We start from the raw sequence: 15,210 nt of genomic DNA on the forward strand, positions 1-15,210 counted from the left end.
TACTTACTCAGGCAAAACCCTCACTGAAGTCACACCTCTCACTTCAATAGTGTTTCAAGTAAGTACTACAAGGTCTAATTCCAAATAAGTAATAGTAATAGTGAGCTTCTGAGTGTACTTCAGATGCACAAACAAGCAGAAACACTGACATCAAAGGCAATTATTTCAAATGCAACCGATGTTTTCCATCTTCTTTTTTACAGATAAATTTGGATGCAACCACAAGCCTGGTATGACAGAACACTTCAGTTTATAATAGACCAATACTTCCATACCAAATGACTCATTGCTTTGTATGCATTAATCAACCTACAGTAATTCTGAGTGGTGGATACATAAAAATTGCCTCAATTTTACAGAGGGAAAAACCAAGTGATCTAAGCTGTGTTTTGGAAGAATGGGACAGAAAAGTCACCATCAACAGGCAAGATTAGAGTTTATTAATTCCTAATTCTTATTTGTCTATTAGGACTATGTGGTGACTCATGCCTCCCTCATTTGCTGTGTACTTTTAAGAGTAATTTCTAAAAAAATTATTTTCATAGGAATTTTGCCAGCATATGAACAAAGGCTTCTGACCCTAAAAATGTATTTGCAAGTGGGTGTTGTAAATTAAAAAGTATGGCGTTTTCACAGTAGTTCTGTGAAAACGGTTTCTGCTCTGTGCATTACAATGTGGAATATTGCATGTGCAGTCATAACGCACATTATATAATGAAAATACACAAATATATAAAATTGGGACTTCTTAAAGCTTTTGCTGTAATATTAGACATTAATGCAATTTAATGTACAAAAATATACCACACTCTCTGGAAGTGGCTGACAATTCAAGGAATATGTTGAACAACTATTTTACGACTCCAGCTCCTAAAAATACCCACCCACTCACCATGCATATATTAATTTTCTACAGTCTTTTAATTTAATTTAGAAAAACTGAAGTCCAGTGTATCAGCATAGGACTCAACTCAGACTTTAACTCAAATTTCTCCATGTTGGTATGGCATATAGTAAAACGTGAAATTTACCCATCAATTTAATTTCTTGCTCCCCTAAGGCTAATTAGTGCAAATTAAATTTCCTGCTAATCATCTTAAGCAGCAAATGTGTGATATGAAAATCCAGCATTCCTACTGATTGTGATAAACCTCTATTCACATGACTTATGCACTGCATAAATATCTTGAAACTATTTTAACTGCAGTTTACAGACCGTTTCCAAAGTAGCATGGTCATATGGTGTTGCTTTTTGCCTTGTATTCACAGCTACAACACATTAAAGAAGGCTAGAAATACATTAAATGCCTTATACTTATTTCTTTTCCTAGTAAGCATTATCTGTGTTTGCCACGGGGATATGCTGCTGTGAACAACAAAGTGAGGGACCAAAAGGATGAAGAGGAATAGAGGTGCACACACGGATATGCCCCATGGAACCTGATTTTCAATGACAGATGCACATGCAGACCCTGTGTGTAGAATTGAAAATAGCTAGTGCAAATGTCCAGTATAAATGATTATAGCTAATATTCAGCTCCAAAAGAAACAATAATGGAAACCTGTATTAAGAAGCTGACCTGTCCTCAGCTCATCGTGTTGCCTTGCCACAGAAGACTGAAGCAGGTTCAAGGTTTTGGTTCTCTTTTTGAAGCACTCAATGGTTTAAAAAGATCACTTAATTTCTAGCATAAACATGAAACTCTCTATAGCAGTAACAAAGCTTATTTGTGCAGGAGATGGCATTTCCAAGAACAACAGCTCTTCTAAAGTCTAGGGATCATCACAAACTTTATGCATTTTAAGTGCAAAGAACTTGTCCTTAATTTTTTTCTCCTCCAAAATACAATTGTGTATATGAGAATTCAAGCACATATGTGTGCACACCCCCATCTCCAAGGCATGCATACATACAATCCTTTCCTGGCCATAGGAATATGAATGTGGCAAACATGCTTTTCCTTCCTTTTTTGCAGTAGGTGGACATGCTCAGGTGTGGATGTACACACTCCACCTGTGTCTGCCACTGTACATCTCAACAGGATTTTAGCAACACCATATATCTTCTGCTTAAATCAGCTGAAGCTACGTCCTAGGAGGACTCCAAGTAATATGAAGGCCGCATTATGGGACAACTTGATACTTGTGGCCACTTCAGGACGTAGTTTAGCCACCCTTTTACCAGTGAAGTGAACTCACACCTTGCAGAGCACAGAGCAAGTTGTAGTCTTGGGTTTGCAATTCCCCAGAGGCAGTTACAGACAATAATGGAAAGTATAGTCTAAAGAGGATATGGTGTAATATCTAATCACACCAACAGGGCTGAATGAAGCTTTACGTGCTACTGCTGTTGGGATTCCTTCATGGTTTAAGAGTGTGGCTTTGAGTCCACAGAATACACTTTTAAGAATGTATCTCTGTGCATGGTTTTGTAGGGCTCTACCTCCTACACCACACTTCCCTAAAGGAGCATCCTATGGACATTCTTAGAGCCAGCACACAGATCTTTGCCATAGGAGCTCCAAGACAACATTTGCAGTGGCAGCTGGAGTATGGGGAGACTCTTGTAATTTCCTTTCCTGTTGTCAGGGCCCTGACAGCACCCTGAGAGCACCCCTGCTTCAGGGCTGGGCTGGCAGGCAGGTTTTCTTTCCAGCTTCTCGGGGGGGATCCTTGCCCAGCTACTACAAGGCTTTTTGCCTACATTCTCATGGAGCTCCCGGCAACCGGATCTTCTTCCAGTCCTGTTTCCTATCCAACTGTTGCTCTTTACTCTTTCTCCAATCTCTTTGCTCACCTACTTGCATGACCCAGCCCTGCATTTTCTTACCTTATGGTTGGTTGCTTTGCATGGTTATCTTCCAAGTTCACTGTTCAGCTCCCAGTATCTCCCTGTCTTTTCTTCTCTTCCCCTCCCTGCATGCTGCCCCTTTTTCTCTTGCTGAAGGAGGCTCACTAATTCTTCCCAAATCCACGCTATTTCCTCATTCTCCTTACTTAAGCAGGCACCGCTACCTAGTCTCAGTCTCCTTGTTCTCCTCCACTCACCCCAAAATGACAGCTTCACACACACTTTTTCAGTGCCCCTCCTACCAAGCCAGGCTGCCCCAGCTTGTTGTCCCAGGCTCCCTGCCTCAGCAGCCTAAGCCCTGCTTCTGGATCTTGATTTTGTCAGGATTCTCTCTCTGTCCTTTTCCTCACTCTGCCTCCTCCTAACAGCAGATTCTTTCCCCAGATGAACGCCATCTCCCATTCCTTCTTCAGGTTCTCATCCAGCCAGGGACCAGGCAAGAGGACCTCTTCCTTCTGTGCCCCCCATCCAGCCAAACATCTCCCTGTTCCCAGTCTTTTTCTCATAGACTTCCAACTCTCATTTGCTTAATCATCCTTCATCTTTTCCTCTCACCTCCCAGTTACTGTTTCTCTCCCCTCTCTCACATCACAATGTCACCTTGCACTGATTTTTTCCCTTTTTTTTTTTTTTTTTTTTTTTTTTTTTTCCCCTTTTTTTTTTTTTTTTTTTTTTCCCCCCTCATCTTCCCTCTCTTTCCTCCACATTCAGGCTAAGTTGCTTCCTTTCGAGGGCCACCTGGATCCCAGGCACATCCGCCAGCAGTGCAGGAGAAGGAAGGGCTTCCTGCTCTCGCATGCAGCACCGGCTGAGCCTTCCCTGCCGGCTTTGCAGTGGAAATGTCCATGACTTCACACAGCCCTGAGGTACAACATGTCTAGTTACTCTTTGCAGCTGGCATGTGGCTAGCCCCACTGGGTTCCTATGAGGAGCCTTACTATGCTCCTGGAAAAGGGATTCCTTGGAAATTCTAGCTGTCAAACTCTGGTAAAACCTGCACCAAGTACTTGAGAATTGGTGTATTTTTTCCCAAAAAGATTTATAGATTTGCTAAATTCAGTCAGATTTTCACAAAGAGGACAAAAGGTAAACCCCTGCTTCAAAGGTGAGCAACCCTACTCCAAAGCATATGGATTCTTGGGCATTTAAAAAACAAAGTTGCAAGACTTTTTCAGCATGGACACAACAATATTTTTCCATTTAGGGGGGAAGAAGAAAACCCTTTTGGCTTAAATAAAAAAGAACTAGCTAAAACCAAAAACAATTTCAGCTTTATTGGCTCAAATTTGGTGAAATAATAAATAAGTAGAAAGAAGACCTTTTAATGGGACTTATCAAACAATATTAATAATAGATGCTATATCATCTGCCTGCAAGAATACATTAGAATAGCCATGACTGCTGGGGCTCTGAGCCTAATATTCAGGTTTCGGAAAGCAGATGTAGCTTCATACCTGAACCTATAAAAATACTAACCTGCTCTTACAGTCACATTACACAGAAAAAAACCTTTTTATAGTGTGAAATATGACACTCTTAATTGTAAGATACTGGATATACCAGAAGGAAAATTCACCTGCCCCTCAGCATTCAGGCAATAATTCCAGATCACTGGAATGCTGCTTTAATTTATCATTTTGTTCTGGGCAGCATCCTTCATCCCTAGCTGAGTATCTGAGGATATACTATTTCCCATGAGAAATGGGGACTGCCCCTTAATGTTTGCTTCATTTGTGCTAATAAATCCCGAGACAGCAAAGCAAATTGACAAAGATCAGCTGGATTTAGCAACAGGTAATATTTATATCAAAATGTCTATAAGAAAGGCATATCTGAAGTGAGTACTTTGCACAAAACATAACACTGTAATTCACTGGAATGACATACCTTTAGCCCATTCAGTGCTGTAACAGCTTGACTATACGTGATTCTGTATACTTTTTCAGTGGATCAGAGACCTAAATACAATTTTGGAACTGAAGTAAGACAGGTAGATTTGTGAGACTCCCCCAAATATGAGTGGTCCAGAAATCAATTAATTCAATCTATGAATATAGGCAAGAAGCTTTATAGGTCAGTAACTAACAGGAATTCTAAAAAAAAAGGGGTGTGTGTGGGGTGTGTGCACTTAGGTCATGCTCCTGCTTTTTGGCCTGAGCATGTAATAATACTGATTAGGGTGCCCCTCTGTCATCCTGATCCTAGCAATCATTATTTTCATGCTGTCCTTTCATTTATTTCCCCTTTTAAATATGTTTGCCTGAGTGTAAAATACTTTAATCTCTCAGGAATATGTTCAAGTCTAAAATTATTTTTCCACCCCAAATGGAGCCAAAAAGTTCAGTCATCTCTAGGTGGCAACTTGTGAAGTTCAGGGTTTTTGCAAGCCTCAGACTAGCTATAGGCAGAAAGCCAGTTTAAAAAATAGTTTGTAATGTAATTGTGGTACCACCACACACCATGTGGTGGTGATGGCACTGTTGGTTTGGGTTATTTCCCAAGGAAGATTTGAATAAAATAGAAAGTAAACATGTTTTTCTAGTTCACAGGAAACTGGTATTATTTGTGGGCTAGGAATAGAAGAACACTTCCTCCCTTTGTGTCCCAAAGATAGGCTGTGAAAATCTCAATGGCCTCTCTACAGAATGAAGGTTCATGGCCTCTTTGCAGAAGCAGGGCTTGATAGTAAACCCCTCCTTTCTCATTAAACCGCTCATATGTTGCCTTTACAGTAGAAGGTCTCATGGGCAGAGACTTGGATTTAGCATATACACCATGTAAGATAACTGCCAAGTTGGTATAGAAGTGAAACAATGGAAGTGTTAATCAGTGAAATAAAAAAATTGAGTTTATTGTTTCCAGGCTGGTTTTTGCAGCTCTGAATCCTGTCAAGCCCTATGTATTCAATTAGAGCTAGGATATAAAATAAGTAATAAAACAGACACAAATAAAAATATAAAATACAAAAAGCCTTTAAAAGTTCCACAGAATCAGCAACAGAATTTTAAAAAATCCTGTGCCTATAGCTTAAACGAGTTCTGTCTGGAAGCTCTGGTGAAGCCTGCAGCTGACTATCTCATCAATGTGCTATACATGGGCTTGAGGAACTCCACTGGTTGGGGCTGTGGGTTTTTTTGGCTCCCAACACAAAATCTTGAGCTGTCATGTAAAGCTCTAGGCAGACCATGAAAGTCTCTTGCTTGAGAGATTATCACAGTTGGATCTCAGTAATTAAATGGAGATGCTACAACTAACTCTCCCTCAGCCAGAGGTGTAAGGGCTAGGGAAGCCAGGAGATGTCTTCCCATTGATTGCAAATGAGCTTTCTTGAGCGCCGCAGAAAAAAGCATGAGCATTCTGTTAATTGTCAATTGACATATCCAGCCATGGCTAATTGACATCTATGTGGGCCAGAGCTTGGCATGTTCCTTTATGTATGTTTTTGTAACTGAAATAAATCAGTACACACAAAGCAAAACTTCATGGAGTTACATAGTGATATCACTGCTTTTATTCTGCCTATACTTCTATTTGCCCAAATTTTTCCCAGTGAAACAGCACATCAGGTGTATTCCCTCCCAGACACAGTCCATCTGACTGGGACGTGGAGGGAGAGATCCCTCCGTGGAGCTAGACAACAGTAAAGCCCCAGTTTTCAGTACTGTGGCTCTGGAAGAGCTGCAAGGCAGGCTGCTTTTGGGAATGCTCCTCCACCTTTATAAGACCTTGTCTGGTGAGTGTATTCAAACCCAAACAACATAAATCTGTCAATTCCCAGGAAAAGCTACTGTCAGATGGCACAAAAGGCAGTGAAAAGACAGTCTAATAAGTCCAAATTCTGTCTCAGAGACATGTGGGCCATGTTGATTAAACCACCCACATGTATCCAAGACAGAATCTGGCACACATAGACCTGTCCTTTTTTTTCTCCCTATCTGGTGGGTATGATTGGGCTACTATCATTTAGACTACTTACAGAATAAAAATTATAATGTATGATTAATTTCCGCTTATATTAATTTTCTAGTTATTTATACAAATTAAATATTAACTAAAATTAAATGGTTTAAAATCTATTACAACAGTAATAATACACGACAGTATACTAGTAGACTATCAAGAGATGTATACTAGTAATATACTACATTGTATTTAAACATTCTGAAAACTTCTGTATAATCTACAGACATTAAATTCTATGAAAAGCAGAAGACATTGAAAGTACTACCTCCATATTGATAATAAAGCACAGCTTTTTAAGGAGTAAAATTTGCTGTATATACATTCCTCCTATGTCCTTACAATTTTGGTTTTATCTTTAATGATCTACTTAGCACTTCATGGAAACGGGGGAAATCTAAGGTTTCCAACCATTGTGCCTTTGTTTTCAGTTTTGTAACAAAACTCCGAAGTGGGATGAGTAACACGGATTCAGCACTGTGACTGAGTGACGTGAATCCTTAACACATCCAGAACTCAGTGTTCTGGGGTGTTTTTGTTTTGATCCATGATACTTTAATGTTATCTGCAATATCTTATTTATTTTATGATATTGCCTACAGTTAAAAGCTATAACCCAAATACTAAAGCTTACAAAATTGTAAATGTCTACATTTCCCTCTCCAATCCCTTCTATCCTGTGTAATTCAATCATTGTATTAGGTTTGACTCTGCCTTTTCTCCAATAAGTATATCCTAGCAACATTTTACCCTGGTGAGGATTTGCCTGTATAATTTTGATTCAGTTGACATTGTATTTCCTTTTCTCAAAAGTCTGTAACTAGCACTTCAATCCTCTAAAACACACTTGAGTCAAGAACAAGTAACAGAAACTTCATGACAATGAGACCTCAGCTTAACTTCCCACAGTTTATGACCCTTATTCTCTTAGACACAATCTGCAACTCAGTCTTATATCTATCATTTCTCTGAGGACAGTATTTTCCTATAATTCATTTTGGTAAAAACAGTCAGAAAACAACTACAAAAAGCTCTATATGTCTCAGTACAAAGTTAAACTGCATCAGCACAGTTTTTCATTAAGGCTCAGCCAGGCTACTTATTACAGCAAGATTTCCTACCATCTCTTTCGTGATTATACTGGCAGCATGCTACCAGTCTTTAAAGAATTGCTCACTCCAAAATCAGTCTTCAGATCCTGGGTATTTCAGCCTCAGGCAGAGGTGAACCAGGGGATGTGGAGAGCAAGCAACAGAGTCCAAGATCCCTTTCACAGGATGGCAGCTGGGCTTGGAAGGCACCTCTGGGGATTGTCTGGTCCCACCCCCTCACTCAGTGCAGGGTCACCTTCAGTGGGTTGCCTAGGACTATGTCCAGCTGGGTTTTGAATATCTCCAAGGATGGAGCCTTGGAGTTACCTCTCTGGGTAACCTGTGTGAGTGTTTGACCATACTTTGAGGAAAATGCTTTTTCTTATGTTTAAATGGAACTTTCCGTGTCTCACTTTGTGCCCAGTTCCTCTTGCATTTCACTGGGCAACACTGAGATGAGTTTGGCTCCATCTTCTTTACTCTGTCCCCATTATATATTGGCACACATTGATAAGATGCCCCTTCTCCATGCTGGATAGTCTCAGCTCTCTCAGCCTCTCCTCACCTGGAAGATTGTCCAAATCCTTAATCATATTCATAGCTCTTCTCTGGACTCACTCCAGTACATCCACGTCTTTCTTCTAAAGGTGAGCCCAAATTGAATATCCTACTCCAGATGTGTCTCACCAGCACTGAGGGAAAGATCACCTCCCTCAAACTCTTCCCAGTGCAGCCCAGGAGGCTGTTGGCTGCTCTACTGCAATGGCACATTGCTGGCTCACAGTCAGTTTAAACTCTCAGCTCCTTTCCTGCGGTGTCCTAACCAGCACTCAGATGCAAGCACAAATAGCAGAGCACCGGCCCTACACAGTCCTGTAACAGCTTCAAGCTTTAAGTTTTCATTCTGTATCCAGTGACAACACTCTAGTAACTCAGGTAGTCTGCTAAACTATCTTAAAATAAAAATTCAAGAGCCCATACAATTTGTTGTTTAAACAACTGAACTAGGTTTTGAGTAATACAGAGCAGGCCAGACCCTTACCTTACATTGAAAAATTCAGAATTTCTCATGGCAGGTACATTTCTAAGGAAATCTGTGGTCTAAGATGATTTTTTAGGCTGGAAGGGAGAAGTGTTTGAGGGGATTACCCATATTCTTTTTCCACAGAGAAAAGGCATACCTTAGATGAGGAAGCTCTAGTTTTAACTGTAAAACTTCCACATCTTATAAATAAAAAACATCACTCCCCAGCAAAGATCTATACACAAATATTTCAAACAAAATATTTATATCTGCATAAAAAATCCGCACTCTGAATGTGAATAAAGCCAGAACAAATGGTTTGCCTGGCTGCAGTATACAGCCACTCACAGTTCTGTCTGTGCTAATCATTCTGTTTGAAGAAACAATATTTCAGTTAACTTTGTTCAACAGCTGCAAAGAAGAAAGTTTTAAAGGCAAGCCAAAGAGGTTATTCACAGCTGTATGACAAACCGCTGTCAAAACATAACAAACCACAACCAAACTCAAGCAGAAAATGACAAAATGTAAGACCGTAAAAATGATGGAAATTGTGCAGGACAGGCATTTTAGATGAACAAATGCAATCTGTACCAGCATAAAGGACCAACACAGCACAGAAAATGATACCCAGAAAAGTCATCTCAAGAAATAAAGGCAAAAACATAAAATTCAAATGACAGGATACCAAAAAGAACAGACAAAAACCAGGCAAACCATCCAGTTGTATTAAATCAAGCACACCCCTGACCCCTGACTTCATCTGACCTAAAAGAATACTAAATGCAGCATGAAACAAAAAATTATGTAAAAGCACAAGCAAAATGACATTAAGATAAAGTGATATTGGCTATACCCTCACATACTGCCACAACTCTTTTATGCAGGTACCCAAGCTGGTCTGGGGCAGAACCTTAGCTCAAAACCAAAGCTTAGCTGCTGAAGAAAAGAGGTGTCTGCCTTTCTGGTGTGTTCATGCTGGTGGTGAGTTAACTGATCAACACACACATTTCACAGCAATCAACTAGATTAATCTCATTGGTCTGAATCCAAACAGTTCTGCGAAAAACAAGCAAGTCACTGGAACAACACCAATTACCACCTGCAAAGAATTTGGCCATTATGCTGGGGATCTTCCCCCCACACGGCATTGTATAAATATTCAAGCCATTTCCATGAAAGCATGTAGCAAGATCTGTTGTGCTGTATTTGCTGGTGCAAAGTTGTTCTGAAAACAGATGTCTACAAATGTAATTCTACCAGTTTCTGATTTCCACTCCCTGCTCCGAATCATGTTGAGATGGGAAGCTGAGGCAGAGAAAAAAAGAGATCTCGCATGTATTCTAGAAATACTATTAAACATTTACAGCCTATATGGGGTAAGAATAAGCAACTGACAAAGTACTGATCTGAATAATGCATGGGTCCCTTTCACCCTTAGAAACACTGAAAGAGAAGCTGTGAGTGACTGAGACTGAGTACCACATATAGTGGTTATGTTTTTCATTTCTAAAGCTCCTGATTTACACCCAGGCAAAATCAGCAGCAACATACACCTTTCATTAGCTGCAACTCTGATAAATCCTATTTTTAGTTTCAGTGCAGTTTGTATCTGCCAGAATAGCACCTCACATCACCACCACCATGCCTGATGAGAAGCCTGAGGACAAGCACAGGCTGCCGGGACCTCAGACAGCTCAGCTCAGGCAGAATATACCTTTCTTCTTGGATGCTTTCTGCAGCTCTCCACAAGCCCCCTTCTACTGGGAGAAAGCTAGTAACAGAACTCATGGCAGCTAGCTTAAGTTAGTTAAAGTCACTCCCTTGCTGCGGTTAGTACGGTGTAAACATAGCCATGAATGCGTCTATAAAACATACTGTAGGCAGACACCAGCTTGCTCTGCTAATACTCCAAGTAACCCAAAAGCTACATGTTTGCAAAGCATGGCATCACATCCGAACAAGTAAACCCTATGAAGAGGCAGAATATATTTGTCTGGGCTCCAAGTCAGATGAAAATGGCCACACAGCATCTGGTCAGCTCAGCGCATGGGCAGAAGAGGCTCGTATGGGCATTTGCCATATAGGCATAGCTGACCTCCTCAACACTGGAAGATGTCTTTTCATGGCAAGTCTGAAGTCCACAGGTAGGTGAAGTGCAGGGGAAAAATAGTCCCTTCCCTGAACACAGGACTTCATACTCAAGCACTGTCAGTCAAGCATCACAGCATGGTCCGCATTCCAGTGAAAAATATCTGAGGTGAAATGTGTTGATATGTTCATCAAAGGGGACATAACATAGTGGGGAGTGTGTCTGGAGAACTGGTGGGAGGTGAGGGGTTACGGTGATATGATAAAAGATGCACATGGCATTTTCAAAATCCTCAAACTGCATTGAGCACATGTGGATTGATAACCAGCATGATTTTTCTGGTAATTTTATGCTGTAGATGTATGAACAATATCTCACCAGTGGATAATACCAGTTGTCGGTTATATACATGTTTTATAACAACCAGAACACTCTTTTTCAAAAAGCCGTTGGTGGTTGGCTTTGATTTCTTTTTTTCTGCAGCAAAGCTTGCTTTGCCACTCTCTTTCTCTTTCTCTTTCAAACTCATGGAAGCTAACTGCAGAGAAAGTAAAAAGGTATTCAACACACTAGACAAAATAATTAGGAAAATATTCTACCATTTAAAAATGTTTTGTTAGTTTTAAAAGTGCAGCTTGTTTATTACCCTTAAAACGAAGGCAAGTGCCCTGTGTTCAGCTATACAAATCAGATGTCTGACAAAATAACATCAAATAATAAAGAACCACTTTCCAAAAAGGGCAAGCAATGTAACACGTTTATAAGCTTCAGTCAGAACACAAGTTATACACAGTTTTTAATAAAATTTTATGCAGCAAGTAATGCAGAATGCTCTTAACTTGAAAAAGGTAACATTAGTAATAAGTGCAGTAACAAATCTGTGCTGAAGTTGAAATAGCCTCTTCCTATGTTTTCTGTCCTTTTAGCTGTACGATACACTTTTTTATCCACATTTCACAGAGTCATTATATCATCTTCTTGATATATTTTTCCTACAACAACTCACTGTGGTTTCTGGAACTACTACAGGTAAGACACAGTTCCTGTGACAATGCTGAACTGCCACTGTCAGGAGAGCTTCAGGGACCCCCCTGAACATAAAACATTAAACCACCACACAGGATCAACCCAAATGTCCACCCAGACCAACACCTGTGCCTGACAGCAGCCAAACTGAAAAACGAAGAAAAATAAGAAAAAAAAAGAGGACAAGTGTGACATGATCCCTGGTCCATCATACCTTCTTCCAAAAATGAACAGGTGGAAAGCTACAAAGGTGATGGCTGCATTTAATTACACATGGAAGTCATGACTACTAATACCTATCAACATCCAAGTACAAAGAGATCACAGGGATCCCTATGCTTCAAATATCAACCTAACAGGTCTTAATTTTAATTATAAAAAATATATACAAACTTTATCCCAGACTGGAAACATACCAAAAAATTTTCTCTTGGAACATAGTTTCTTACAGAACTGAAGAAATTAAGGGTGAGAAGTTCTTCTCTAAAGGTTTAGCAATAACATTTATCTTTCAGCAGAGTTGATAGGGTTACAGTGCAATGCTGCCAATAAGCATCCCTGTTGACATCAAGGATGATGATCCAGATCGATAACTCAGTGTTCTTATATATTAACATGTAAATGACTATCTAATTCAAAACACTTTGACAAATTAAATATATTTTTTTCAAAATCTACTGAATTTCAAAAATGTACAGAAATGACCTAATGTGGGAAAATCAATTTAATATGGTATCTTTCACACTCATTTTGGTCAAATGGGATTCTCAATAAAATAGTAAGATATTCCACCTTGCAAGGTAAACACGCAAATATGGTTCTGTATATATACATACTTGAAAAACTCCCCTGGCTTTCAAATAATTTGTACATATTTCACAACTAAGAAATTATTTTTTTTTAACAGCAGTGTCGCAAACTCAACTCAAGATCTGGAAACAAATTAGTATGCCAATTTCTGCAGCAAATAGTTATCTGACTTTTGTTTAAAAAAACTAACACCATATAAGGGTAAGCTTGGTAGGAACCAATTCATACTTTTGTTGTAAGTCAAATAAAGATGCTAGAATAAAATGCAGAAAATACCAGTCCAAAATTGTTATGTTGTGGGCATCCATTACACAGAAGACTAACAGAAAGGAACATTTCTACAAAGTAATTTTTTCACCATAACCATAGAAAAATATCTCTGCCTAAAGTCAGTCTTCCTTCACTACACTCATACATGCATATTTTCAAATTACTTTTCCCCTGTTAATCCTGATCTTACTTCAGACATTATTCAAGGACAAATCGTGGTCCCTCATAGATCTCCACTTAAACAGCAGGAATTTTGCTTACATAACAATAAGAAGAATTGAAGAAAATTACCTTCATTTTTGTGAAGTTAGTCATCTAAGTGGTAAGGCCAGAGGAAGAGTACCATGTTCTGATGCAGGGCAGGTAGCTGCACTGTTTCTCCTCCTTATGTGCCTGAACCATGTCAGTAAAGCACAGTGTGGGCAACTTGAAAACTGCAGAAAACATGGGCTTTGCTCTGCAACTACTTGCTAATACAAACTTAATTCTGCATAATTATTTTTTTTTCTGTCAAAACTGTGGATTAATTCAAAACTAAAATGTCATTTTGCTACCAAAAACAAACAAACAAAAAAGGTGAAAAATATCACCCACAGCGAGGCATAAAGCAATTTAGACAAATAAGAGCTGTTCCCAGACCTCTGCACAAACCTTGGACTGAATATGACATTTAAATTTTTTTTTGGATCAGCATTCTTGTATTTTATACAGAACTTTATCCACATCCCTCCTATCCTCCCGTTCCTAGAATCAGCACAGATAGAAATATAAATTAAAAGGCTATTCTTGCACACCTCACATCTGGTTAGAGTTAGGGAGTGATAAAAATCATATAAAGGCATTCATTCTTGCAGGCGTTTGAGCCTGAAGTTCTTGTGGTTTCCTGTCTTTGCAAGAACCTCAGAGGCAAGTGGTACTTCAAAAGGAATGGCTATTTTGCTTGACATTGGAGAAGAGTGAAATTACTTTGATGGTCTGAGCTATGGCTTGAAACTTATAAATAACTCATTAAATATTTGAATGCTGGCAAATTAACATAGAAAACAATTCACGGCAACCAACGTGATGCTTAAGACTCTCCTCCTCTGGGCTTCACACCCAGTAGGTGCCCACACTGACTGCACAATGTAACACAATGAATGTCAGGTAACCGCAGAAAAGATTCATGGGGTGATTTGGTTTTGCCACACCATGCAACTAAGTCTCACCCATTACTGCAGATTAAACCTATATCAGCATATAGGGACCTATATTTCTGAAAGGAGAAAGTATCGACCCTTTCTTGCAGTATGTGCTTTGTATCGACATAACGTGCCCACTCCAGGAGCAATAAACATTTACTAAAGTGATTCTGAATTTCTTCAGGCAAATCCTCTATGCCTACACACTCACGCAACATCCTACTGGGGTGGAACAGGAGCTTCTAAACATACGCACATTGTGCCGGCAAAGCAACATGAGTCTGATTTCCCAGCGCTATTCCCATAAGGTGGTGTGCAGCGTAGTCACAAGCAGTGGCTCTGAGTGACATTTCTCACCTTTAATTTCTCCTAAAAATCCGCCACTTCCGAGCCAGATGGCAGGCTACACCCCCAAAGAGGCAACTTCACAGGAAGCCTTCACTCTGTGTGGGGCTGCTGCGTAGGGGAGCTGAACTTTTGCTCCTCCTCTGTTATTTCCACCTGCTCTTTTCCCCTGAGTTTCATCACTTGTATGTCATCCCATTCACATTTTACTCTCCCATGTCGTAAGCCGTCTGCTTCATTCAGTGTCCTTCAAAAGGGTACTCACATGGAAGTCACTCACAAGAAGGCCACCCAAAGCCTTTCCATTGAAGAATTTGTGTTTGCCACTTGTTTGTTAAGTTATTGGTGCTGTGTATGTTCTGAGTAGTGATAAATGCACTCAAACTGCAGAATCCCAAAAAAGGTGATGGGAATGGTTGAATTTCAGAACACAGGTTTTCATGCAACTGTGAGAAGATTTAAGAGCAAATGGTAGTACTAACAAAACAACATTTTTGTTTACTGCATCAGAGCTACAAGTTACACTTGAGGAATGACATTCTTAACAGTGTCAAGAAAAAGTG

The 15,210-nt window shown here is 39.7% G+C and overlaps 1 protein-coding gene across 11 annotated transcripts in view; it reads right to left on the reverse strand.

Annotated features, from left to right (window-relative positions):
- Nucleotides 1-15,210, reverse strand: part of LDB2 (LIM domain binding 2) — a 219,296-nt gene that overhangs the window by 54,274 nt on the left and 149,812 nt on the right. The window lies entirely within an intron of this gene.

This window comes from Athene cunicularia (assembly GCF_003259725.1).
Source record: "Athene cunicularia isolate RWA chromosome 4 unlocalized genomic scaffold, athCun1 chr4_part1, whole genome shotgun sequence".
In the NCBI taxonomy this organism is placed as follows: Eukaryota; Metazoa; Chordata; class Aves; order Strigiformes; family Strigidae; genus Athene; species Athene cunicularia.